Here is a 24840-nt window from a genome sequence, read left to right as displayed (position 1 = left end):
ATATCTTCTATGTTATACAGGCCTCGTCCACACTAAAAAAATACTTTTTTTTGTTACTAACGTGATACAGTAGGGCAAATCTCAGTTTGAAATTGTTTGGAGTATATCTTCTATGTTATACAGGCCTCATCCACACTCAAAAAATACTTTCTTCTGTTACTAACGTGATACAGTAGGGCAGATCTCAGTTTGAAATTGTTTGGAGAATATTTCTATGTTATACAGGCCTCATGCACACTAAAAAATACTTTCTTCTGTTACTAACGTGATATAGCAGGCTAGATGTCAGTTTGAAATTGTTTGGAGCATATCTTCTATGTCATACAGGCCTCATCCACAGTAAAAAAAATACTTTCTTCTGTTACTAATGTGATACAGCAAGCCATATCTCACCTTGTCATTTTGTGGTGGTGAAAATCAGCTGTATGCAGAGCTCATGCAGAGTAAACAAACATATTTTTTTCTGTGACTAACAGCAGGGGAGATCTCAGTTGAAATTGTGTGGAGCATATATTCTATGTTATACAGGCCGCATCTACAATAAAAAAAAAATATTTCCTCTGTTAGTACCGTCACACAGCAGGCCAGATGTCAGTCTAAAATATTTGGGTGCTGATATTGTTCTCCACACAGTCGTACTCATGGTAAAATCGAAATTGATTTTCTTGCTTCCATGGTATATCAATCAGGCTATTTCTCATCTTTTTATTCTTTGGTGCAGATATTGTTCTTACAGGGGTACACATGATAAAATCGAAATTGGTTTTCTTACTACTGTGGTATATAAAGCAGGCTACATTTCATCTTTTAATTCCTTGGTGCTGATATTGTTGTCCTCCGCACACAAGAGCTGATGAGTGGGCATGGATAGTTTAGATAGCTAGTGTCCTGTGTGGCTGTGAAATCGACCTTCCAGCAGATTTTTTTTCTTGTGCCATTAGTGAGGTCCAGACAAAGACAGCACAGCGCATTTCATAGAAGTCTGTTGGGCATTGCTTATTGTACTCCATACACCTTTAAAAATCTATTTTTTTCTGTGACAAACATGATACAGTACGCCATATCTCACCTTGTCATTTTGTGGCAGTGAAATTCGGCTGTATGCTCATGCAGAGTAACAAATCTATTTTTTTCTGTGACTAACATGATGCAGCACGCCATAGCCCACCTTGTCATTTTGTGGCGGTGAAATTCAGCTGTGTGCAAAGCTGGTGCAGAATAAAAAAAAATATTTTTTTCTGTGACATACGTGATACAGCAGACTATATCTGAGTTTGAAATTTCTTGGAGCATACCTTATCTGTTATACTGGCCTCATCCACACTAAAAAAATACTTTCCTCTGTTACTAACGTGATATAGCAGGCTAGATGTCAGTTTGAAATTGTTTGGAGCATATCTTCTATGTTATACAGGCCTCGTCCACACTAAAAAAATACTTTTTTCTGTTACTAACGTGTATACAGTAGGGCAAATCTCAGTTTGAAATTGTTTGGAGTATATCTTCTATGTTATACAGGCCTCATCCACACTCAAAAAATACTTTCTTCTGTTACTAACGTGATACAGTAGGGCAGATCTCAGTTTGAAATTGTTTGGAGCATATCTTCTATGTTATACAGGCCTCATGCACACTAAAAAATACTTTCTTCTGTTACTAACGTGATATAGCAGGCTAGATGTCAGTTTGAAATTGTTTGGAGCATATCTTCTATGTCATACAGGCCTCATCCACAGTAAAAAAAATACTTTCTTCTGTTACTAATGTGATACAGCAAGCCATATCTCACCTTGTAATTTAGTGCCGCTGAAATTCAGCTGTGTGCACAGCTGTTGCAAAGTAAAAAAAACCTAGTTTTTTCAGTTGCTAAAGTGATACAGCAAGCCATATCTCACCTTGTCATTTTGTGGTGGTGAAAATCAGCTGTATGCAGAGCTCATGCAGAGTAAACAAAAATATTTTTTTCTGTGACTAACAGCAGGGGAGATCTCAGTTGAAATTGTGTGGAGCATATATTCTATGTTATACAGGCCGCATCTACAATAAAAAAAAAATATTTCCTCTGTTAGTACCGTCACACAGCAGGCCAGATGTCAGTCTAAAATTTTTGGGTGCTGATATTGTTCTCCACACAGTCGTACTCATGGTAAAATCGAAATTGATTTTCTTGCTTCCATGGTATATAAATCAGGCTATTTCTCATCTTTTTATTCTTTGGTGCAGATATTGTTCTTACAGGGGTACACATGATAAAATCGAAATTGGTTTTCTTACTACTGTGGTATATAAAGCAGGCTACATTTCATCTTTTAATTCCTTGGTGCTGATATTGTTGTCCATACAGGGGGGTACACATTAGTGATGAGTGAGCATTAAATGTGCTCAACTTAGTGGTTCAGCGGTTTCTCAAAACCTATGCAGATCTGCCAGAGCTGCTTGTTAAAGTAGGCCGCGTATGTCCTCATTTCAGAAAGTCAGCTACAGCTTTCACCACCCTGGCAGTGCTTCACCAGCGTTTGCAGCTTCCAGCTCATTGACTGATGTTTGATGTCACCACACTTTGGAAATCAATGTTGCAGATGTTGAGGACTCCAAAACTTTGCCGCCCTCCAAAACTTTGAGGACTCCACCAAGATGGTGAGCGGCAATGAGGCCATAATTAGCATCACCATCCCGCTTTTCTGTCTACTGAAACGCTTGCTGCTCACAATTAAATAGAAGGCATTGCAGGCGGAGCAAAGAACTATACAGGGTGATGCTGGACTGGGTGATAATGAAGAGGAGAACATGGACAGTCGCCCTCTTGGTGAAGACAGGGAAGTCTTGGCTGTCTTGGAAGTCTTGATACCCCTCTTTCAGTCAGTGGGAAAGCTGTATGAGTTTTGGTTAATGATGACCTTCAGTGAGCTAAACCGTGGCTTTGCTTATGCACGTTATTTCTCAAAATGCATTGCAGATCAGGCCATTGCCCAACTCTGTAGTCATGAAATTTAAAGTGTAAAGAAAGATCTTTGTGTGTCGAAGCACTACCGAGAAGTGTGAGCTGATGTCGGACGGGCTGCCATAGCTTATGGAACAAGCTGCATTAGAGGACTTCCTGGGAGAAATGACAGCCGGAGTAGATATGGTTTCCCTCTATGCCAGTCCTTTCACCGACTTAAAGAATATGGCTGTGGTGAAATACAACTCTCACCAAGAAACAGCCCTGGCTAAGAAAAGTCTGTGTGAAGGTTCCCGGACACTGTATGACTGCTTTTTTCACTGTGGACTGGCTCCAACAATCTAGAAGACTTAAGATGCAATCTGGCACCTTGGCAAAGACCAATTCTGTTCTCCCTCTGATATATAGCAAACAGGTCATGCTGGAGAAACTTGCACCTACTGGCACTGTGTCTTCAGATCGTTTTGTGAGAAACTCTTATTTAGGCAGCCAGTCTACCAAATAAAATTCCTGAGATATGGAAATTGTGGATGGCTTCGCTTCTGGTACTGGGTGCTAATACCAAACCATGGCATTCTATTCACTGGATATTCCTGGCTGGTTGGAGACAAGCTCGTTCCTACAGAAAAGTACCAGCAAGCTAAGGAAATGGTGGCCTCCATCATCATGAAGGAGTTAGCTCGTTGTGTAGAAGACCAACCCCCGCTGCTGTCTACCTTGTGAACATTGTGTTGAAGCTTGCAAGGTTTAAGAGGTTAAATTGGCGAGTCTGGTTTTTATACTAAAGATCCTGCTGTGTTTTTATAGTTTTAAGTGAGCACACAGAGACTGTGGTTTCTGCAGCAGCGCATTCAGGCCGGGATAGTGGCAGAGAAATTGCTGTAACATCAGGTTGAGGATGCGAGCCATGCAAGGCATGTGTGTGAGGTTGCCTCGGCGTAGGGCCGCCGCCAGGTTTGCACAGTTATCGCACACGGCCTTCTCTTGCTCCAGGTTCAGTGGAGACAGCCATTGCTCAAACTCGGCATGGATAGCTGTCCACAACTCTTGATCAGTTTGACTGCGATATCCAAGGCCTATTAATTGAAACACTGCCTGATTGCAGTGAGCCCTGGCTGCGCAGAACGGAGGTGGGGGGGATTCTATCTGCACTGTTGGAACGTGTGTCTCAGAAAGGCAAAGGTTGAGGGCACAGATGGAGGCCCTTCAGATGGTGGAGGATAAAGAAGCACTGGAGGAAGTGTTGAATGCAAAGGTATATCCCGCAAGCCTTGGGGATTCCAAAACTTGGTGTCTAGTGGTTTAGTTCTCCATCCCCTGGTGTGTTGTAGTTTAGTTTTCCAACCCCTGTTGTCTAGCAGTTTAGTTCTCCATCTTCTGGTGGGTAGTGGTTTTCAGTGGGTACGGAAAGTATTCAGACCCCTTTAAATTTTTCACTCTTTGTTTCATTGCAGCCATTTGGTAAATTCTAAAAAGTTCATTTTTTTTTCTCATTAAAGTACACTCTGCACCCCATCTTGACTGAAAAAAAACAGAAATGTAGAAATTATTGTAAATTTATTAAAAAAGAAAAACTGAAATATCACATGGTCATAAGTATTCAGACCCTTTGCTCAGACACTCATATGCTGTCCATTTCCTTGTGATCCTCCTTGAGATGGTTCTACTCCTTCATTGGAGTCCAGCTTAAACTGATAGGACTTGATTTGGAAAGGCACACACCTGTCTATATAAGACCTCACAGCTCACAGCGCATGTCAGACCAAATGAGAATCATAAGCTCAAAGGAACTGCCCAAGGAGCTCAGAGACAGAATTGTGGCAAGGCACAGATCTGGCCAAGGTTACAAAATAATTTATGTATTACTCAAGGTTCCTAAGAGCACAGTGGCCTCCATAATCCTTAAATGGAAGAAGTTTGGGACCACCAGAAGTCTTCCTAGACCTGGCCGTCCAGCCAAACTGAGCAATCGTGGGAGAAGAGCCTTGGTGAGAGAGGTAAAGAAGAACCCCAAGATCACTGTGGCTGAGCTCCAGAGATGAAGAAGGGAGATGGGAGAAAGTTCCACAAAGTCAACTATCACTGCAGCCCTCCACCAGTCGGGCATTTATGGCAGAGTGGCCCGACGGAAGCCTCTCCTCAGTGCAAGACATATGAAAGCCCGCATAGAGTTTGCTCAAAAACACATGAAGAACTCCCAGACTATGAGAAATAAGATTCTCTGGTCTGATGAGACGAAGATAGAACTTTTGGTGATTATTCTAAGCGGTATGTGTGGAGAAAACCAGGCACTGCTCATCACCTGCCCAATACAATCCCAACAGTGAAACATGATGGTGGCAGCATCATGCTATGGGGGTGTTTTTCAGCTTCAGGGACAGGATGACTGGTTGCAATTGAAGGAAACATGAATGCAGCCAAGTACAGAGATATCCTGGATGAAAACCTCTTCCAGAGTGCTCTGGACCTCAGACTTGGCCTAAGGTTCACCTTCCAATGACCCTAAGCACACAGCTAAAATAACAAAGGAGTGGCTTCAGAACAACTGTGACCATTCTTGACTGGCCCAGCCAGAGCCCTGACCTAAACCCAATTGATCATCTCTGGAGAGACCTGAAAATGGCTGTCCACCAACATTCACCATCCAACCTGACGGAACTGGAGAGGATCTGCAAGGAAGAATGGCAGAGGATCTCCAAATCCAGGTGTGAAAAACTTGTTGCATCATTCCCAAGAAGACTCATGGCTGTACTAGCTCAAAAGGGTGCTTCTACTGAATACTGAGCAAAGGGTCTGAATACTTATGACCATGTGATATTTCAGTTTTTCTTTTTTAATAAATTTGCAAACATTTCTACATTTCTGTTTTTTTCAGTCAAGATGGGGTGCAGAGCGTACTTTAATGAGAAAAAAAATGAACTCTTTAGAATTTACCAAATGGCTGCAATGAAACAAAGAGTGAAAAATTTAAAGGGGTCTGAATACTTTCCATACTCACTGTAGCTCTCCATCCCCAAGTGCTCTGCAAGTCTTGGGGGTTCTAAGACTTGTGGGGCAGCCCATTCCCTGCCTGCCCCCACAGCCACTAGAGTCACCCAGTGCCAGTCAGCGAGATGTAACACCCCTGGCCATGCTTGCTTGTCCAGGTATCAGTAGTGAAATGCACCCTGTCAGACCTAGATTTTTTCAAGGAACAGGTGATGTTGTCTGCAACATGCTGGTGTAGTGCAGGCACAGCTTTCTTAGAGAAGTAATGGCGACTGGCCAACTGTTATTGGGGGACTGCTGCGGCCATCAGCTTTCAAAAACCGTCTATATCCACCGGGCGGAATGGCTGCGTTTCAGTGTCCAACAGATAAGAGATGGTGAAGTTCAAGCTCTTTGCTTTGGCATGTGTAGGAGGAAGCAATCTTTTACGTGACCACAACTGTGGGATTGAGGGCTGGCTGCTGTGCTGAGAGAGGGTGAAGTAGGGTGAACACGACAAGCTGCTGGACTGAGAGAGAGGTGAAGATGGAGATGTTACGGTGGATTGAGAGAGATGGGGTGTGCTCGGTGTCTGAGATCAGTCAAAAACAGCAGGCATGTCCACTTCCATATCAGCTGGCGGACTCTCACTCCCCCTGACTTTAGCGGGTAAACAAGTGGAGGTTCTGCGGTCAGAGACCTGTGTGAAAACACTTACCATCGTGATGGAGGAGGAAGAAGCAGAAGATGCAGTTGATGGGGCAGCCAGTGGTTGTCGAGGCCCGCTAATCTGCATTTTAGCACAGTGAGATTTCAAGATTAACGCATGTTGATTGCGCATATGCCAGTTCATGCATGTAGTAGTCAAATTATTAAAATTTTTTTACTCTACTGTGTCGTTTTTAACAAAGTTGGCAGATAACGTGAGTTGCCATTTTTTGAGGTCTCAAAAAAGACCCAGGCTAGGCAACTAAAGACCCACGAGCGCTCCTGGCCACTGCCAGAGATGGGGCTGAGGATGCAGTGCTTATGGTTGCATAACTCTGTGCGGGAAGCCGCAACTTAACCTCCTCGTCTTCCTACTCCTCCACCTCCTCTGCTGAGCTACTCAACTGCATGCTCCTGGGTTCACACCAAGTGGGATCTACAACCTCATCGTCATCCTCTCTGTTCTCCCACTCCTTGCCCTGAGAATCATCCTCCTTCTCTTCCTGCCCTGACAGCACAGTATGGTCCGCGTGCACCTCAAGTGTCCGAGTCTCATCAGGATCACCTCCACCCCCAGGGGTTAACGTCTGGTGACAAGGTTTTGGATTCTGCTTGGACCCTACTTCGTCCAGCCCCAGATCAACTGAAAAAAAATTTGAGCATTTCTACACATGCTTTCCCCCTCTTGAGTCTGTGAAGCTTTGGATCAGACCTATGATGCCCCGGAATAGAATGTGTGAACAGCTCTGGAGACTCATTTGTGGTTCTCCACAGTCAGTTGGGCAGTTGGAGAGTTGTGACGCGAGTGAAAACAAGGGTAATTGGGGTGCCACCTCTGAGGACTGTACTGTGTGTGATATTAAGGTGGAGGAAGAGGAGCAGAGGTCACTTGATGCAGCGCTTGTCATCTACTGGAGCACATGTTCTTTCTGGCCCTCACCTATAAAGCATACCGCTGTCTCGGCATTACATACTTGGCCATATCTTGGATCTCTTCATACCTAACTGACTGGAAATGTAGTGTCTCCCACTCACACACCACCTCTTCATTTCGCCCCCTATGTGTCGGTGTCCCCCAAGGTTCAGTTCTAGGACCCCTTCTCTTCTCCATCTACACCTTCGGCCTGGGATGGCTCATAGAGTCTCACGGCTTTCAGTATCACCTCTGTGCTGATGACACACAAATCTACCTCTCTGGACCTGATACCACCTCCTTACTAACCAGAATCCCACAATGTGTGTCCGCTATTTCATCTTTCTTCTCTGCTAGAGTTGTAAAACTTAGCATGGATAAAACCGAATTCATCATCTTTCCTCCAACTCATTCATCCACCCCAACTGACCTATCCATCAAAGTCAATGGCTGCCCACTCTCCCCAGGCCCGCAAGCTTGACTCTGATCTGTCCTTCAAACGTCAGATCCAAGCTCTTTACACTTGCTGCCAACTCCAAAATATCTCCGGGATCCGCACATTCCTCAACCATGAATCTACAAAAACACCAGTGCACGCCCTCATCATTTCCCGCCTCAACTACTGCAAGCTCCTGCTCTGTGGCCTCCCTTCTATCACTCTCGCACCCCATGAATCTATCCTAAACTCTGCTGGCCGACTAATCCACCTGTCACCCCGCTATTCCCCTGCTTCTCCCCTCTGTCAATCCCTGCGCTGGCTCCCTGTTGCCCAGAGACTCCAGTTAAAAAGCCTAACTTTGGCATACCAAGCCATCCAAAACCTAAACCTGTCTCCTCCATACATCTATGACCTAGTCTCCCTGTACTTACCAGCATGCAACCTTCCATCCTTACAAGATCTCCTTCTCTACTTCCCTCTTATCTCTTCTTGCTACAATCGCATACAAGATTTGTCCCATGCATCTCCCCTACTGTGGAACTCTCTACCCCAACACATCAGACTCTCACCTACCGTGTAAACCTTCAAAAGGAAGCTGAAGCCCCACTTCTGACAAGCGTACAATCTGCAGTAACCCTCTCTCCAGCATACCGCTGCACGACCAGCTGTACTCTCACCTACTGTATTCTCACCCATCTCTTGTAGATTGTTTGTGCGCACTCGTGGATAGGGTCCTCTCTCCTCTTGTACCAGTCGGTGACCCTTTTTCTCATGTAAAGCGCCATGGAATAAATGGCGCTGTTATAATAAATAATAATTATTAGTGATGATCGAGCATGCTCGTTGCTCGAGATTTACGAGCATGCTCGGGCGAGTACCTATTATCTTCAGCATGCTCGGGAGTTAAGCTTTCGTTGCTTCGTGAACATGATTTGCAACTGTTTGACTGCTTTAATACATGTGAGGAATGCTGGAAAAACAGGCATTCCTCACATGTATTAAAGCTGTCAAACATTCGCAAATCATGTTCACGGAGCGACGAAAACTTAACCCCAAAGCAAGCTGAAGATAATAGGTGCTCGCCCGAGCATACTCGGAAATCTCGAGCAACTAGCATGCTCAATCATCACTAATAATTATAGTACTTGTACTCTGGGTCAATTTATGCCAATTTCCTGGTGTCTGCCACTAATTTGATGTGCTTTGGCATCTTTTGTGCCCATTTGAAGGTGTTGTGTATGCGTTTGGTTTTGCCCCCCATTGAATCCAATGGCATTCGGCTATGTTCGACGAATATTCGACGAATAAATCGGGGAATATTGCAAAATCAGCGATATTAATCCGAACCGAACTTTGAAATATTTGCTCATCAATAAGTCTCTAACAGGTTTTCCTCCATGATTGCCCTGCATTTAGCTACATCCATCTTCCTATCAGCTATGATCCAGCTTCCTTTTTCCTGCTGAAGAAAAGCATTCCCACAGCATGATGCTGCCACTACCATGTTTGATGGTGGAGATGGTGTTTTCTGGGTGATGTGCCGTGTTAGTTTTCCACCACACATAGCATTTTGCTTTTAGCCCAATAAATTCTACTTTGGTCTAATCTGACCAGAGTGCCTTCTTCCACATGTTAGCCGTATCCCCTACATAGTTTTTCGCAAGCTGCAAACAGGACTTCTTATTGCTGGCTTTCAAAAATGGCTTTCTTCTTGCCACTCTTCCATATAGGCCAGATTTATGGAGTATACGACTAAGGGTATGCTAACTTTGGCCTTTAAAAAATTGGTCCCATTCTCATCCAGGAGAGTGGGATGATTTTTTCTCACGTGTCATCTGTGTGCTGTCTGTATACTATCCGTTTTTTTACTCAGCAGCTATTAATCATTTACAGGACCATTTACAGTTTCCTATGCTATAGAATTGTAATGTTTCCTTAAAATGCCATTCTGATGGTCCTTATGCCATGCAATTTTTTTCTCCCACTATGCAGACTTTGAAGTGAAATCGCAGCATGCTGCAGTTTTTTTTCTCCTGCTGAACACAGCTGAGAAAAAATACATAGATCGGAACTGCCTCTTTGAATAACATAGGTCTGAGTGCAATCTGATTTTTTTGGATTGTACTCCTCCAATTTATACGCTAGTGGTTGTCCTGTGGACAGACTCTCCCACCTGAGTTGTGAATCTCTGCAGCTCCTCCAGCGTGATCATGGGCCTCTTGGCTGCTTCTCTAATTAGTGCTCTCATTCTTTCGGATGCCAGTTTAGGTGGATAGCCATGTCTTGGTAAGTTTGCAGTTGTGCCATACGCCTTCTATTTTTGGATGATGGATTGAACAGTGCTCTATGAGTTGTTTAGAACTTGGACTATTTTTATAACCTAACCCTGCTTTCCTCTTCTCCACAACTTTATCCCTGAACTGCTAAGGCCTTCACAGAACAGCTGTATTTATACCGAGAATAAATTACACACAGAGTGGACTCAATGTATTAATTATGTGACTTCTGTAGGCAAATGGCACCTCAGGATTTTATTTAGGGGTATCGGACTCCAGGAGACTGAATACAGAAGCACGTCACAATTTTCAGATTTATTTTTTTTAATAATTAGAAAATTATGCATCATTTCCTTTTCATTTCACAAATACTTGCTATTTTGTGTTGATATGTTACATGAAAATCCCAATAAAATACATTTAAGTTTGTGGGTATAATGTGAAAAAAATTGGAAAAGTTCACAGGGTACAACACTGTATAACCCATTTAAAATGTATTTTGGGGGTGAATGACTCCCTTTAAATCCTATTCTAGGATCGACCTCATTTAGAAAAAAATATATAGTTATAAATGAAAGCACAGAAACTCGCAGTCACCTGAGTCAGAGAAAGAAAATGTAAATGGGGAGAAAGTGAAATAGACTGGAGCTACAACAGTAGAAAGAAGAGACTTTGTGGTGTCATGTATAGAGATGAGCGTTGTTCTACTCGAACTGTTCGCCAATCTCAAATTCGAGCTGTTTTGGGCGGTGTTCGAGCCGTTCGGCGAACACGAACAATTTGAGAAAAATTCGGCTGTTCGAGGTTATGTTCGATAACTGTTCGTGCACCAAAATCATAACTGGATTTTTTCTCAGTAATGATGAAAATTAATGTTAATACGCAGTTTGAGTGTACAGCGGGGTGGGGGGAGGGGCAGGGGATGGATCTCTGCAGGAACAATGAAGATCTCCATTTTTTTTTCTCTTTCCCGCATTTGCAGTGGGGAGGTGCAATCTGTCAGCCTATCAGCAGCGCACACACGGAGCGAAGTGCTTTTTTTCACACAAGCAAGGGCATGTGTCATTGGCAGTGTATGTCACATGTCCTTGCCCTATAAGACCAAGCCATTTTCCCCGTCGCCACCATTTTCTCACTGCTGCAGCTGCGTGTTAGACGGCACCGCTGTTGCTGTGTGCGCTATACCTTGTTAATTTCAAGCCAATTTTCGCACAAATATACAGATAGCTTGGGAGTAGGGAATAGTTGTGATTGCAGTCCTTTTAAGGACTAGGTTACAGCATTTCCTACGACTTTTATCAGGGAGGTCTGTGCTCTTAAATAGATAGATTGTGGGAGTAAAGACTAATTGTAATTGGAGTCCTTTTCAGGACTAGGTTACATGAGTTCCTATCAGTTTTTGCCAGGCAGGTCTGTGCCAGTGCTGTGCAAGTTTTTTTCACAGCATTTGGCTGAATCTAGCAAAGCTAATCCTTTTTGGCCTATTGCAGAGTGTGTTAGTCAGTGGAGTAGCCTATCTGTGTTGCAAGATATAACACCTGTGTATAGAATACCAATTTTTTTACTGCACCTAGTGAAGTAAAATCTTTTGGGCATAGCATCATTCTATTAGTCCATCTATACTGACCTCCATCAGGTTGCAAACTGAATATAATTTTTTTCTGCATCTAGCTCTGAAAAAATATTTGGGCTTCTAGCAGTGTGTGGGACTTGGTCTATTAGTCCATCTATACTGACCTCCATCAGGTTGCAAATTAAAAATAATTTTTTTCTTCATTTAGCTCTGAAAAAATATTTGGGCTTCTAGCAGTGTGTGGGACTTGTTCTATTAGTCCTTCTATACTGACCTCCAGCAGGTTGCAAATTGAATATAATTTTTTTCTGCATCTAGCTCTGAAAAAATAGTTGGGCTTCTAGCGGTGTGTGGGACTTGGTCTATTAGTCCATCTATACTGACCTCCATCAGGTTGCAAATTAAAAATACTTTTTTTCTGCATCTAGCTCTGAAAAAATATTTGGGCTTCTAGCAGTGTGTGGGACTTGGTCTATTAGTCCATCTATACTGACCTCCATCAGGTTGCAAATTAAAAATAATTTTTTTCTGCATCTAGCTCTGAAAAAATATTTGGGCTTCTAGCAGTGTGTGGGACTTGGTCTATTAGTCCATCTATACTGACCTCCATCAGGTTGCAAATTAAAAATAATTTTTTTCTGCATCTAGCTCTGAAAAAATATTTGGGCTTCTAGCAGTGTGTGGGACTTGGTCTATTAGTCCATCTATACTGACCTCCATCAGGTTGCAAATTAAAAATAATTTTTTTCTTCATTTAGCTCTGAAAAAATATTTGGGCTTCTAGCAGTGTGTGGGACTTGGTCTATTAGTCCATCTATACTGACCTCCATCAGGTTGCAAATTAAAAATAATTTTTTTCTGCATCTAGCTCTGAAAAAATATTTGGGCTTCTAGCAGTGTGTGGGACTTGGTCTATTAGTCCATCTATACTGACCTCCATCAGGTTGCAAATTAAAAATAATTTTTTTCTGCATCTAACTCTGAAAAAATATTTGGGCTTCTAGCAGTGTGTGGGACTTGGTCTATTAGTCCATCTATACTGACCTCCATCAGGTTGCAAATTAAAAATAATTTTTTTCTTCATTTAGCTCTGAAAAAATATTTGGGCTTCTAGCAGTGTGTGGGACTTGTTCTATTAGTCCTTCTATACTGACCTCCAGCAGGTTGCAAATTGAATATAATTTTTTTCTGCATCTAGCTCTGAAAAAATAGTTGGGCTTCTAGCGGTGTGTGGGACTTGGTCTATTAGTCCATCTATACTGACCTCCATCAGGTTGCAAATTAAAAATAATTTTTTTCTTCATTTAGCTCTGAAAAAATATTTGGGCTTCTAGCAGTGTGTGGGACTTGTTCTATTAGTCCTTCTATACTGACCTCCAGCAGGTTGCAAATTGAATATAATTTTTTTCTGCATCTAGCTCTGAAAAAATAGTTGGGCTTCTAGCGGTGTGTGGGACTTGGTCTATTAGTCCATCTATACTGACCTCCATCAGGTTGCAAATTAAAAATAATTTTTATCTGCATCTACAGTACCTCTGAAAAAATATTTGGGCTTCTAGCGGTGTGTGGGACTATTTGTATTAGTCCATCTATACTGACCTCCATCAGGTTGCAAATTCAAAATAATTTTTTTCTGCATCTAACCCAGCCAATAGTTTTGGCCTAATACCACAGTTTGGCCACTCAGCTCTGCTCGGTTACCATCCATTGTTTTTTTGTGCAAACAACTCCAGAGTTGTGAATTAGTTAACCACCAAAATGAGTGGAAAAAGGCCTGCTGCTGGTGGAAAGGGGAATAGGCGTGTTGGGAAGGGGAAAAAAGGTTGTGTCCGTGGGGTAGGTGTTAAAGCAACAGTAACATCTGCAGAAGAAAGACCATCTTCCAGCCAAACTAAAATGTCTACTTCTTTTAGCGGACAATGTGATAAGATCCCTTTCTTACGGCCACGCCAATCGCTACAAATTCCAGATGAGGCACAAAAACAGCGGGTGCTTCAACGGATATCAAGTGCTCCTTTAAGTGGGCTCTCCTCCACATCAACTTCAACATCACAAATACTCCAGTCCTCAAAGGTGTCACCCAAATCGCACTTGCTTCCTCAAAGCTCCCAAATCTCCAGCTGCCCGTCTGAGTATGAGGTAGAACAGATGGTTGAGTCTGCAGAGCTGTTTACTCATACTATAGCCTGGGAATCAGAGGTCGACTCCAGCGCTTCTGTGAATCCAGACGAGGAAATGATCTGCACTGATGCCCAGAATCTTTATGAGTCGGATCCAGGACCAGACGCAGAAGGTTCTGACCATAATGTAGACCCTCATTCCCAAACTGTAACTCCTGTTGGTGGAGACAATGAGGAAGACGATGATAAGACTCAAATACCTGATTGGAGCGACAACTTTAGTTTTTTGTCAGGGCAGGAACAGGTTGGCTCTGAGGACGACGGGTGTGATAACGCACAGGGTGATGATGATGAGGTCGGAGATCCCACTTACTGTCAACCCACAGTCAGCCAAGAGATGAGGTCAGCAGAGGAGGTGGAGGAAGATGCTAGTGACGACGAGGTCAGGTTGCGCCTTCCTGGACAGAGACGTAGTACTGGAAGCACGTCAACAACTGCATCCTCAAACACAACTCTGCCTCTCACCACAAGTCGTGGTGGCTCTTCAGGTCGCATGGGTGCTAAGCCTTGCATAGCCTGGGCATTTTTTCAGATCGATAAAGATGACCCAACTCGTGTTATCTGTAACATTTGTCAGCAAAAGCTAAGTAGAGGCCAAAAAATACATAGTTTGAGTACTTCATGCATGAACCGGCACATGGACATGAAGCATAAGTTGCAGTGGGAAGCTCAGTGTGCTACAATGCGGCCTAGCCGGCCGGGCCAATCACCGTCTGCCATATCTTGTGCATCCGCGGCCTCTTCATTCTCTGTGACTGGGGGGACAGCAGTCACACCTGTTTTGGGGCGCAGACCTGCCACCTCTTTACCCGCAACAGCCAGCGTGATTGGCAGGTCATCATTTTCTTTGGAGGTGGTAACACCAGCTGGTGTTGAGCGCTGTCCGACATCGATAGCACCACCTTTGGATCAAGGCAACCTAACATGTCCGCCTGCATCTTCCTCACAGACCGGCAGTTTGCCGGGGACACCCTTATCAACCCCGTCTAAGCACAATAGCCAGCCCTCGGTCCCTCAGATGTGGACAAGTAAAAGACCATTTCCTCCTAGCCATGAGAAAGCTAAGAGGTTGAATTTCACCATCTGCAAGCTCTTGGCTACAGAAATGCTGCCTTTCCGCCTGGTGGACACAGAGGATTTTCGAGACCTTATGTCCGTCGCAGTGCCCCAGTACCAGATGCCCAGTCGGCACTACTTCTCAAAGAAAGGTGTGCCTGCGCTCCACCAGCATGTCGCACACAACATCACCGCTTCTTTGAGAAACTCTGTGTGTGACAGGGTGCATTTCACCACAGACACTTGGACGAGTAGGCATGGACAGGGGCGTTACATGTCGCTGACTGGGCACTGGGTAACTATGGTGACAGCAGGACAAGGGGCTGCTGTCCAAGTCTTGCCGTCCCCACGAGTTGTGCGTCAATCCTCTTTATGTCAAAGTTCCTCCACTGCTTCTGCCTCCTCAACCTCCTCTCGGTCTTCCACCTGCACCCAAAGCCTGTCTGGTCATGCCACAAGCTTTCTAACTGCGCAGAAGGGATCCTGCACACCTCCTTACTATGCTGGCAGTAGGGCTCAACGTCATCAGGCGGTTTTTACATTGAAATGTCTGGGAAATGTGAGTCACACAGCTGAGGAGTTGTGGTCAGCTCTGGAGAACCAATTTCATGAATGGTTGTCTCCACTGGACCTGAAACCAGGGAAGGCCGTGTGCGACAATGCTGCAAACCTGGGTGCGGCCCTTCGCCGGGTCAATGTCACACACGTGCCTTGTATGGCTCACGTGTTGAACCTGGTTGTCCAGCAATTTTTAGCCCACTATCCCAGACTAGATGGCCTTCTGCAGAGGGCACGGTCGCTGTGTGCTCACTTCCGCCGTTCGCATCCCGCAGCTCAGCGACTTACATCTCTACAGAAGTCGTTGGGCCTGCCACTTCACCGGCTAAAATGCGATGTGCCTACCCGGTGGAATTCAACTCTGCACATGTTGCAGCGACTGTGGCAGCACCGACAAGCCCTGGTGCAATACGTTCTGACGTATAGCCTGGGCCAACGAGATTCAGAGGTGGGGCAAATCACGCTGGAGGAGTGGTCTCAGATCAGGGACCTATGCACCCTTCTGCACAGTTTTGAAATGGCGACGAAGATGTTTAGTGCTGACGATGCCATTATCAGCATGACTATTCCGGTGATTTACATGCTGGAGCACATGTTAAACAGAATTCGGAGTCAGGTGGTGGCACAAGAGGAGGTGGAGGAAGTAGAGGAGGAGGAGTTGTATGCGGAAGGGCTAACATCTGCAAGGTCCAGACGGTCGGCAGCACCAAGGCGGCAGGCATGTGAGGGTGGGGGAGATGGTTTTACCAGGGCGCATGGTAGCAGCCAAACTAGTGAGGAAGGTGCAGGAGCCCAGGAAGAAGTGGAGGACGAACTGATGGAAGACTCATCAGATGAGGGAGACCTTGATCACATTTCTGTTGTGCGAGGTTGGGGGGAGAGGACAGAGGAAGGAAGCATGATTGTTACCTCGCCACCAACACAACAGGGACTTGGTGCTCCTGGATGCGCAACACACATGAGTGCCTTCTTGCTGCACTACCTGCAACATGACCCTCGAATTGTGAGAATTAGAAATAATCCTGACTACTGGGTTGCCACACTGTTAGATCCCCGGTACAAAAGTAAATTTGCAGAAATTATTCCTGCCATAGAAAGGGATGCACGCATGCAGGAGTATCAGCAGAGACTGTTGCAGAATCTTACATGTGCTTTTCCACAAAATACCAGTGGTGCACGTAGTGAATCTCACAGTTCCAACTTGCCAACCGTGGGACCGTCAAGTGTTCAGCACTCAAACCGTAACAGAACCACAGTATCTGCTGGTAACATCAATTTTGCGGAATCATTTCACCACTTTTTTAGCCCATCCTTTGCAAGGCCACAGGAGACAAGAAGTCTGACACATAGTCAACGCCTAGAGACGATGGTACAGGAGTATCTCCAAGTAAACATTGAAGCCACGACTGTGTCACTGGACCCTTGCTCTTTTTGGGCTTCCAATCTGGATAAATGGCCGGAGCTAGCCACTTACGCCTTGGAGATCTTGTCATGCCCCGCAGCCAGCGTTCTGTCTGAACGTGTGTTCAGCGCTGCTGGTGGTGTGCTGACAGATAAGCGCACGCGGCTCTCCACTGATAATGTAGACAGACTCACGTTCATAAAGATGAACAAATCATGGATCCGAAACGACTTTTCTACCCCTGTGTCATCCTGGGGAGAGTAAAAGCTTGATGATTGGTTAAAATCACCCTACCAACCGTTTTAAGCTTTCAAATTACTAATCATGTTTATCTGTATCTTGACTGGAAAATAATTTGGGCTTTGTAGCAGTGTGCAGCACTGATCCTATTAGGCCATCTATACTAAAGCTTCACCAGATTTAAAATTAAAAATAATTTTTAGCTGCATCTAGCCCGGAAAATAATTTTGGGGCTCCGAGATGCGCAAGGCACATAAGTGCCTTCTTGCTGCACTACCTGCAGCATGACCCTCATATTGTCAGAATTCGAAGTAATCATGACTACTGGGTTGCCACACTCTTAGATCCCCCAAACTTTTCGATCAACCTTTTCATTTTAATAAAGACCAAAAAAATGGTCATTTTTGAAATTATAAGCATTAGCAGGTTGTTAGAAACTGAAATCAAACAGTTTTCAACTCAAAACTTTATTCTAGGTGATGTTACATTTTCACATAGGACCCCTTGTTCGAAAGGAGCTTCTGAACTCTCTCGTCCATTGAATTTGTCAGGTTTTGGATGGTTTCTGCTTCAATTGTTTTGCATGAGGACAGAATACCCTCCCAGAGCTGTTGCTTAGATGTGAACTGCCTCCCGCCATCATAGACACTCCTTTTAATGATGCTCCAAAGGTTCTGAATGGGGTAGAGGTCAGGGGAGCATGGGTGTCACACCATAAGTTTGTCCCCTTTTATGCCCATATCAGCCAGAGATGCAGATGTTTTATGTGCAGCATGAGATGGTGCATTATCATGCAGAAAAATGATCTTGCTGTGAAATACACGGTTCTTCTTCTTGAACCATGGCAGGAAGTGCTGTTTGAGAAAATCCACATACATTATGGAGTTCATCTTTAGCGCCTTCAGGGATCCTAAAGGGGCCGACAATCTCTCTCCCCATGATTCCAGCCCAAAACATTACTCCACCTCCTCCTTGTTGGCGCTGTAGCCGTGTTTGCGTGGGGTGTCCATCAACCAGCCATCCTCCACTCCATCCATCTGGACCATCGAGCGCTGCACGGCACTCATCCGTGAACAAAACAGTTTTGAAATCAGTCTTCATGTAATGTTTGGCCCACTGGAGCCGTTTCTGCTTGTGTGAAGTGGATAGAGGAGGTCGACAGGATGGCGCATGCACAGCTGCAAACCTCTGAAGGACCCTGCATCTTGTTGTTCGGGGGACGTTGGAGGCACAAGCAGCTTCAAAAACTTGTCTGCTGCTATGACAAGGCTTTTTTGCCGCTGCTCTTTCAACCTGACGTAATTGCCTGTAGGAAAGAGTCCTCAATTTGCCCTTATCAGCACGCACACGTGTGTACTGTGAATCAGCTACATACTTCTTGATTGCCAAGACACTTCATCCTGATCATCGCACAATGTTGATTGTAGTCATGCCTTGACCTAAACACTCCACAATTTGTTGCTTCTCAGCAGCCGACACATCCTTTTTCTTTCCCATTTTGGCAGAAAATTTAGGCTGCTTAATAATGTGAGAGAGACTTCTTAAGTAGTCTTGCCTTTCATTGGACACACCTGCCAAACTAATTAGCACAGGTGTCTGCAATTGCTTACAGTGATATAAAGAGCCCTGACACACATCACCATCAATGAGTTTAACTGACAAACAAACAAATTCTTCCCTTATCACTCCTAAACACTTTTTGTATAATAATTTGGAACGCAGTGTACATGTGCTTTTCCACAAAACACCAGTGGTTCACGTAGTGAATCTTACAGTTCTAACTTGCCAACCGTGGTCTGTATGGAGTTGTTCAATAAAGGGCCCAAAATTAAGATAACATAGATGGGAGAGGTCTCTATGAATAGGAATTCCTAAGTATTTGATACCCTGTGAGGGCCAGGCAAAGGGAAAGTTGGACTGGATGGAATCCTATATGGATTTGGGGAGGGAGACATCAAGGGCCTCAGACTTCGCTGCATTGATTTTAAAATTTTACCATGTAACAAAGTGATCTATTTCAGCCATAACAGCATGGATGGATATATGTGATTGAGTGATATATACTAGGACATCATCAGCAAATAGAGAGCACTTGTACTCGGTGCCTCCCACCTCAATCCACCTAATATTGGGGTTATGGCGAATTGATGAGAGCAGGTGCTCCGTCACTAGGATGTATAAGAGAGGGGACAGAGGACATCACTGCCTTGTCCCATTGGTGATTGTGAAAGGTGATGAAAATGTTCTGACGCACCCCCTGGGCCTTGGGACACCCGGAGCCGGACCCTTTTTGGTGGATGCTGGTGGTTGTAGTCTTCGTGGCGGCGACCCAGTTCCGTGGCTCAGGGCGGTCAAACCAGTGGCGGAACTATTTATGTGGTTTTCATGTTTAAATGTCCGACTACGCCACCCGTGGATTGCGGTCAGAGTGAACCGCCGCTACAGGGCAGACCACTGAGGCTGGTGTTGTGGGTGCAGCAGAGCGTAGCATAACTCCCCACGGGAGGAGTATAGCCTCAGGGCAGTGTATGCGGAGGATGGGGGTGATGGTGCAGGGCAGCAGCAGTAACGACACGGAGTCAGTGATGCAGTTCAGGGCCTTTACTCACAGTTCTTATTATCCAGACAACGTCTGCAGGTAACGGCTGCCCACGTCGTACTGTGCTCACCAGGTGAGGGGCTCAGACAACTCCCAGATAACTTTGGAGCACTTCACAGGACCCCCTTTGTGTGTCCTTTGTCTGGCCTTTCTTACCAACACTTCTGTCCGGCTGCCTCGGGCCTCCTCTTGGTAAACTTGGCGCCAGTTTCCCTGACCCTATGTGGTGCCTTCCTAGCGGGTGTAGCGAGGGGCTGCGCCACATAAAATGTCAGAGCCTCCGGTTTCTAGCTGAGGGTCGTTTCCTGCCTCCACTAGTTCGGGGACCGGTCTCCCCCTTTGGCCTGACCCCTCCACGCAGGTGGATTCGGGCGTGCGGTGGTGACTCGCCCGTCCGCACCCCTGGGATCCCTTCATTCCTCGTTCCTGGAGCCTTCTCCGCTCCTCTTCCTTCCTTCTCCCTCTTCCAGGCCTGGGCCTCTGTTACTAGGCCCGCCTCCGGAGCAGAGCTCATGCAGAGCCCCTGCTCCCTGCCACTTCTGCTCAGACTTCTCTGCACTGAACTAAGATGGTGCCCACCTTTTATACTCCCTTCTCAATGCACCCAGGAACTGCTTCCTCCCTGCTCCTGCACTACAGGGTTCCCCTTCCTCAGTGTTCCCTCCCCCCACTCCAGCCAGGGACAGGGACTGTCGTGCCCATCTCAGGGGCATATTGGTCGCCCTGCCCCACGGCAATGTGGTGTAATGCATGCAGGTGTCGGGTCCTGATCCACACTCCATCCTTACCTGAGAGTGAGATATCACACCTCTGGGTGAGGTGCAATACGTCTGTAGCAACCGAGCCCTCAGGGTGCTACAGTTCCATTTATCTTCAGCCTAGGTGACGTATTGCGATACAGGGCCGTGATTTTGGCTATAAAAGGGTCCCCTAGACCCCTACCCCAAGCTTTTTAAGAGAATCATATATGGCGTGCCAGGAGACTCTATGGAATGCTTTCTCAGCATCCAACGAGAGTATCTAATTACAAATTTTTAACTGCATCTAGCCCAGGAAATACTTTGTGCCTAGTAGCAGTGTCTGCTAGTGAGCGGATTATCCCGGCTGTTAAGCAAGCTGCACCACCTGTAGTTTAGACACTTAATTTTTTCAAAGGAAATGCTTCGGGACCATGGGATACTTAGTGAAGAGCATCAGGAGGCACCCCAAGGCATAGGGGCTGGGACTGGCAGTAGGATGCCTTGCGGTGGACAGCCGAGCTCGATCCTTATAAAAGCTTTTTAACTGCAGCAGCTTTAGTGGACGCTACTGGAGCTGGAATTACCGCGGCTGCTGGCATGAGACTTGCCCTCCAATAGATCCTTGTAAATGGATTTAAAGTGTATTCATTCAAATTAGAGAGACAATTTAAATTAAAAAGCTTAGAGCTGCCTCCACCACAGGGGGGCTCGCTCGACCCACCAGCGGACAGGCACCAGTATTGGGAGAGGGGGGCTGGCCGTCAGGGTTCACCGCGGCTCTGGCACAAACCCGGCGACACGGAGGTGGCACGGGCAGGAGCGGACTGGCCGTGTCGGCTTCTCACTTTTTGGATTTTAGAAGGGCATGACATGCCTATATCTGTGTCTCCCCCTCCTTTTACTCCTCCACCTCTTTTATTTTCGCATGACTATATGTACTTGTCACTTTTCCATGTGTTAGTTATGTCTTCTGAGCAGTTTGTCAGCTTTTGGACACCTTTGAAGGTGTTCTCTATGTGTTTCTATGTGTTTTTGTTTGCCTGCCATTGGTTTTAACGGTGTTCGAAGGTGTTCGACGAACAGTTCGACGAACAGTTCGGCGAACACACGGGTGTTCGACGAACCGAACCGAACTCGAACACTACGGGGGTGGCTCAACACTAGTCATGTAGTAACATCACGAACACACAGTGACCTTCAAGGCCTGGTCATGGCCAGAAGTCCCGGCCTAGGGTGAACAGGTCAGGATATATGGCTCACGGGGAAAATAAGAGGTGACTCCAAAAAATGGCGACTGAGCAAATTTACAAAAATCTGTAATCTTAAAAATGCTGACCTTTTTGTATTTTTGAGTAGAATGAATGAATGAATTCGCTATTCTCTAGTAGTCACACCAAATATAGATTTGATTTTTCTTTTATTCATTCACTTTGCATTTTGTTAATTTGAGAAAAATAAACTATTAACACTTCTATTCCATAAATCATTTTTATTTTGCTTTTTTTTTTCCATAAGGGGCTAAAAGTTTTGCACAGTAGTGTAGGTTAAAATCCTGTTTCACTAGTAGAATTATTAGTGCGGATATGGATGAACAGCTCATTTGATTAATCATTTTTTAATCTTTCTGTCCTTAGCAGCTCCATAAGCAATTGTACATATGGCCGTTAGCCAGGCCAAAGTCTCAGTAAAATCCAATCCCTAGTTGTGTCCCTGTACTGGTCTAGACTATCCAATGTCCCATTGTAATTGGTCTCTTTCCCCCGTGTGTCATCTGACACTCGGTCCTGGCTCCTCTCAGGTTAAGTGCTTCTTTTTTCTGAGGTATAAGTCCTCTTTTCATAAGTCAGAAATGTGATCTTTTTTCTCTTGTTTAGGTACAAAACATGGGCCGGGGCAGAGAAGTCCCACAGTTCTCATTATAGCATGCTTTTAACTCTTAATATGTGACTATGTAGTATTTTAGACTGCTCAGTTGTGGTAAGATGATATGTTCTGATTTGCCAGACTTTATTACTCACTACTTTTTTCACAAGGTGTTTTAAGACAGAAAATATCAAGGCATATCAAGAAACGGCCGAAAGTTTCAGAAAGATAATCATGTAAAAATACATGGAAATAGTTGTTGCAGCCAAGTAATGCAAGTATTGGGGCAAATAATGAGGCAAAATGAAGCGTTCCAAGTGTCTATATGTAAGCTGTTAGAATTCTCTGCCTGGGCTCGGATATTGAGGAGAGGGCAGTGTTTTTCTACATCAGGCCAGCACAGCCTTTTCTAGTCCAAGCAACACATTGTCAGATTACATTAAAGGGACTCGACCAGGTTCACTGTGTCTGAGCCTTTCATTTGCGCTATTTGTCAGGTTTACCAGGTATGTAACTGCACAAAGACGAAAAATGTAGCTGCACTCCGCAAGCTCCAAGATGTTCACAAAAACTGAATATAGCCATTATTGTGAATTTTACTATTGCTATTTTTACTATACATATAAATGTCAAGTTCTTAGAGCACATTTAGGTTAAACTGTTTATCTGCTAACACAGGGTGACCTCTTCAGGTTGATCTCTATACTTAATAAACTTATCTCTCTTAGGCTGATGTCTAGATCAAAGTTTTTATCTTCTTAATATATTGCAATCATAATATTATATAGCACTGTGTACTTACAATTGCTCATTTTACCCTTCTACATAGTTAATTCTCTTTTTCATTAGATCTATGACAAAACCTTTGCACAAAACCTTATTAACAACAGACTAGCTGAATCCTTCTAGGCTCTATTTAGAAATAGGAAGTCTCTTTTCCCTTCATGAGTCATCATTAGAACTACAATTTTATATCACCTCAAACTCCTTGGCAGGCCGGCTAAGCCTCCTCTTCAACTGCTAAACCAACTGCTCTGCTCATCCTCCTGACAATGCACTCTCTTGCCAACTCTCATCAGAAGTGACATCATTTGCGGGGTCGGTGCTGGTCTCTGCTGGCTTGTTCTTTACTTACACTGTGCAATGACAGTGCGCTCTGTTCCCGGCTCTGCACTTCTGATCAGTGCTGGCGAAAGAGTACTGTGCATGGAGAAGAACAGTGCGCAGTGTCAGGAATCTACTGAGCATCTGTCAAAATTGACAACCGAAGCATGCCCAGTAGAGCAGGACTAACCCAGCCCCTGAATCTGAGGTCACTGATGATGCTTCATTTCAGAGAGGGGGAAAGGTTCCGGCAGTAATACTAAGATTCTTAAATGTACCCTAATCAAAAAGGAAGTAGTAGAAAAAAAAATAAAGCTGTTAGTGTTGTTAGGGAAGGATAGGGAATTTTTAATCAAAGTATATTAAAAAAAATAGATTATGACATTAAATAGAAATTTAAAGATGAAAATAAAATTTAGTTTTGGACCACCCTTTGAATAGCCTGTTTAACCCCTTTCTAGCCCATGACGCACTAATACGTATCTGTGCCCTGGGACTTATGAGCCTTAGTACGTCTCGGTGATCTCATCCGCGCATAGGCTGTGCAGGCGAGATCACCGCCAGGTGTCAGCTGACACCCGGTATTATGTGCAGGGAGTGGTCCCTCACCGCTCCCTGCACATTAACCCCCGAAATGCTGCGATCGAAATCGAAAAATGAAAAGAATAATAAAAAAAAAATATATATATATATTGTACCCATAAATAAATAATCTTATGGAAAAAAAAAATAAACCAATAAAAGTACACATATTTGGCATCGACCTGATCTATAAAACTGACCCACTAGTTAACTCTATTAGTGAACACGGTAAAAAAAAAAAAAAAAACGAAGCAAAAAGCGATGCTTTATCATCATAACTCCAAACAAAAAATGGAATAAAATTCGATCAAAAAGACGAATGTAAATAGAAATGGTATCGCTGAAAACGTCATCTTGTCCCGCAAAAAAACAGCCGCTATACAGCTCCAACGGCCGAAAAATAAAAAAGTTATAGCTCTCAGAATATAGTGATGCAAAAACTATTCTTTTTCCTATAAAATAGTTTTTATTGTGTAAGGCTATGTGCCCACGATGCAGAAATGCTCCGGATTTTTTCCTGAGCGTTTCTGCATCTCCCTGGCAGAAAAAATGTATGCGGATTGTACATGCGTTTTTCCTGCCAGAGACATGCGGATGTGAAGCGTTCTTCACATGCATTTCCGCATGCGGGTTGACAAGCGCTTTCCAAGCGATTTTAGCATCACTTGGAAAGTGCTTGTCAACTTGGTCACACTATAT

This window comes from Phyllobates terribilis, unplaced genomic scaffold, assembly GCF_046119375.1.
Source record: "Phyllobates terribilis strain yellow unplaced genomic scaffold, ASM4611937v1 Scaffold_1__5_contigs__length_1240528914, whole genome shotgun sequence".
NCBI classification, from domain to species: Eukaryota; Metazoa; Chordata; class Amphibia; order Anura; family Dendrobatidae; genus Phyllobates; species Phyllobates terribilis.
Note: the sequence above shows the minus strand (reverse complement) of the source record.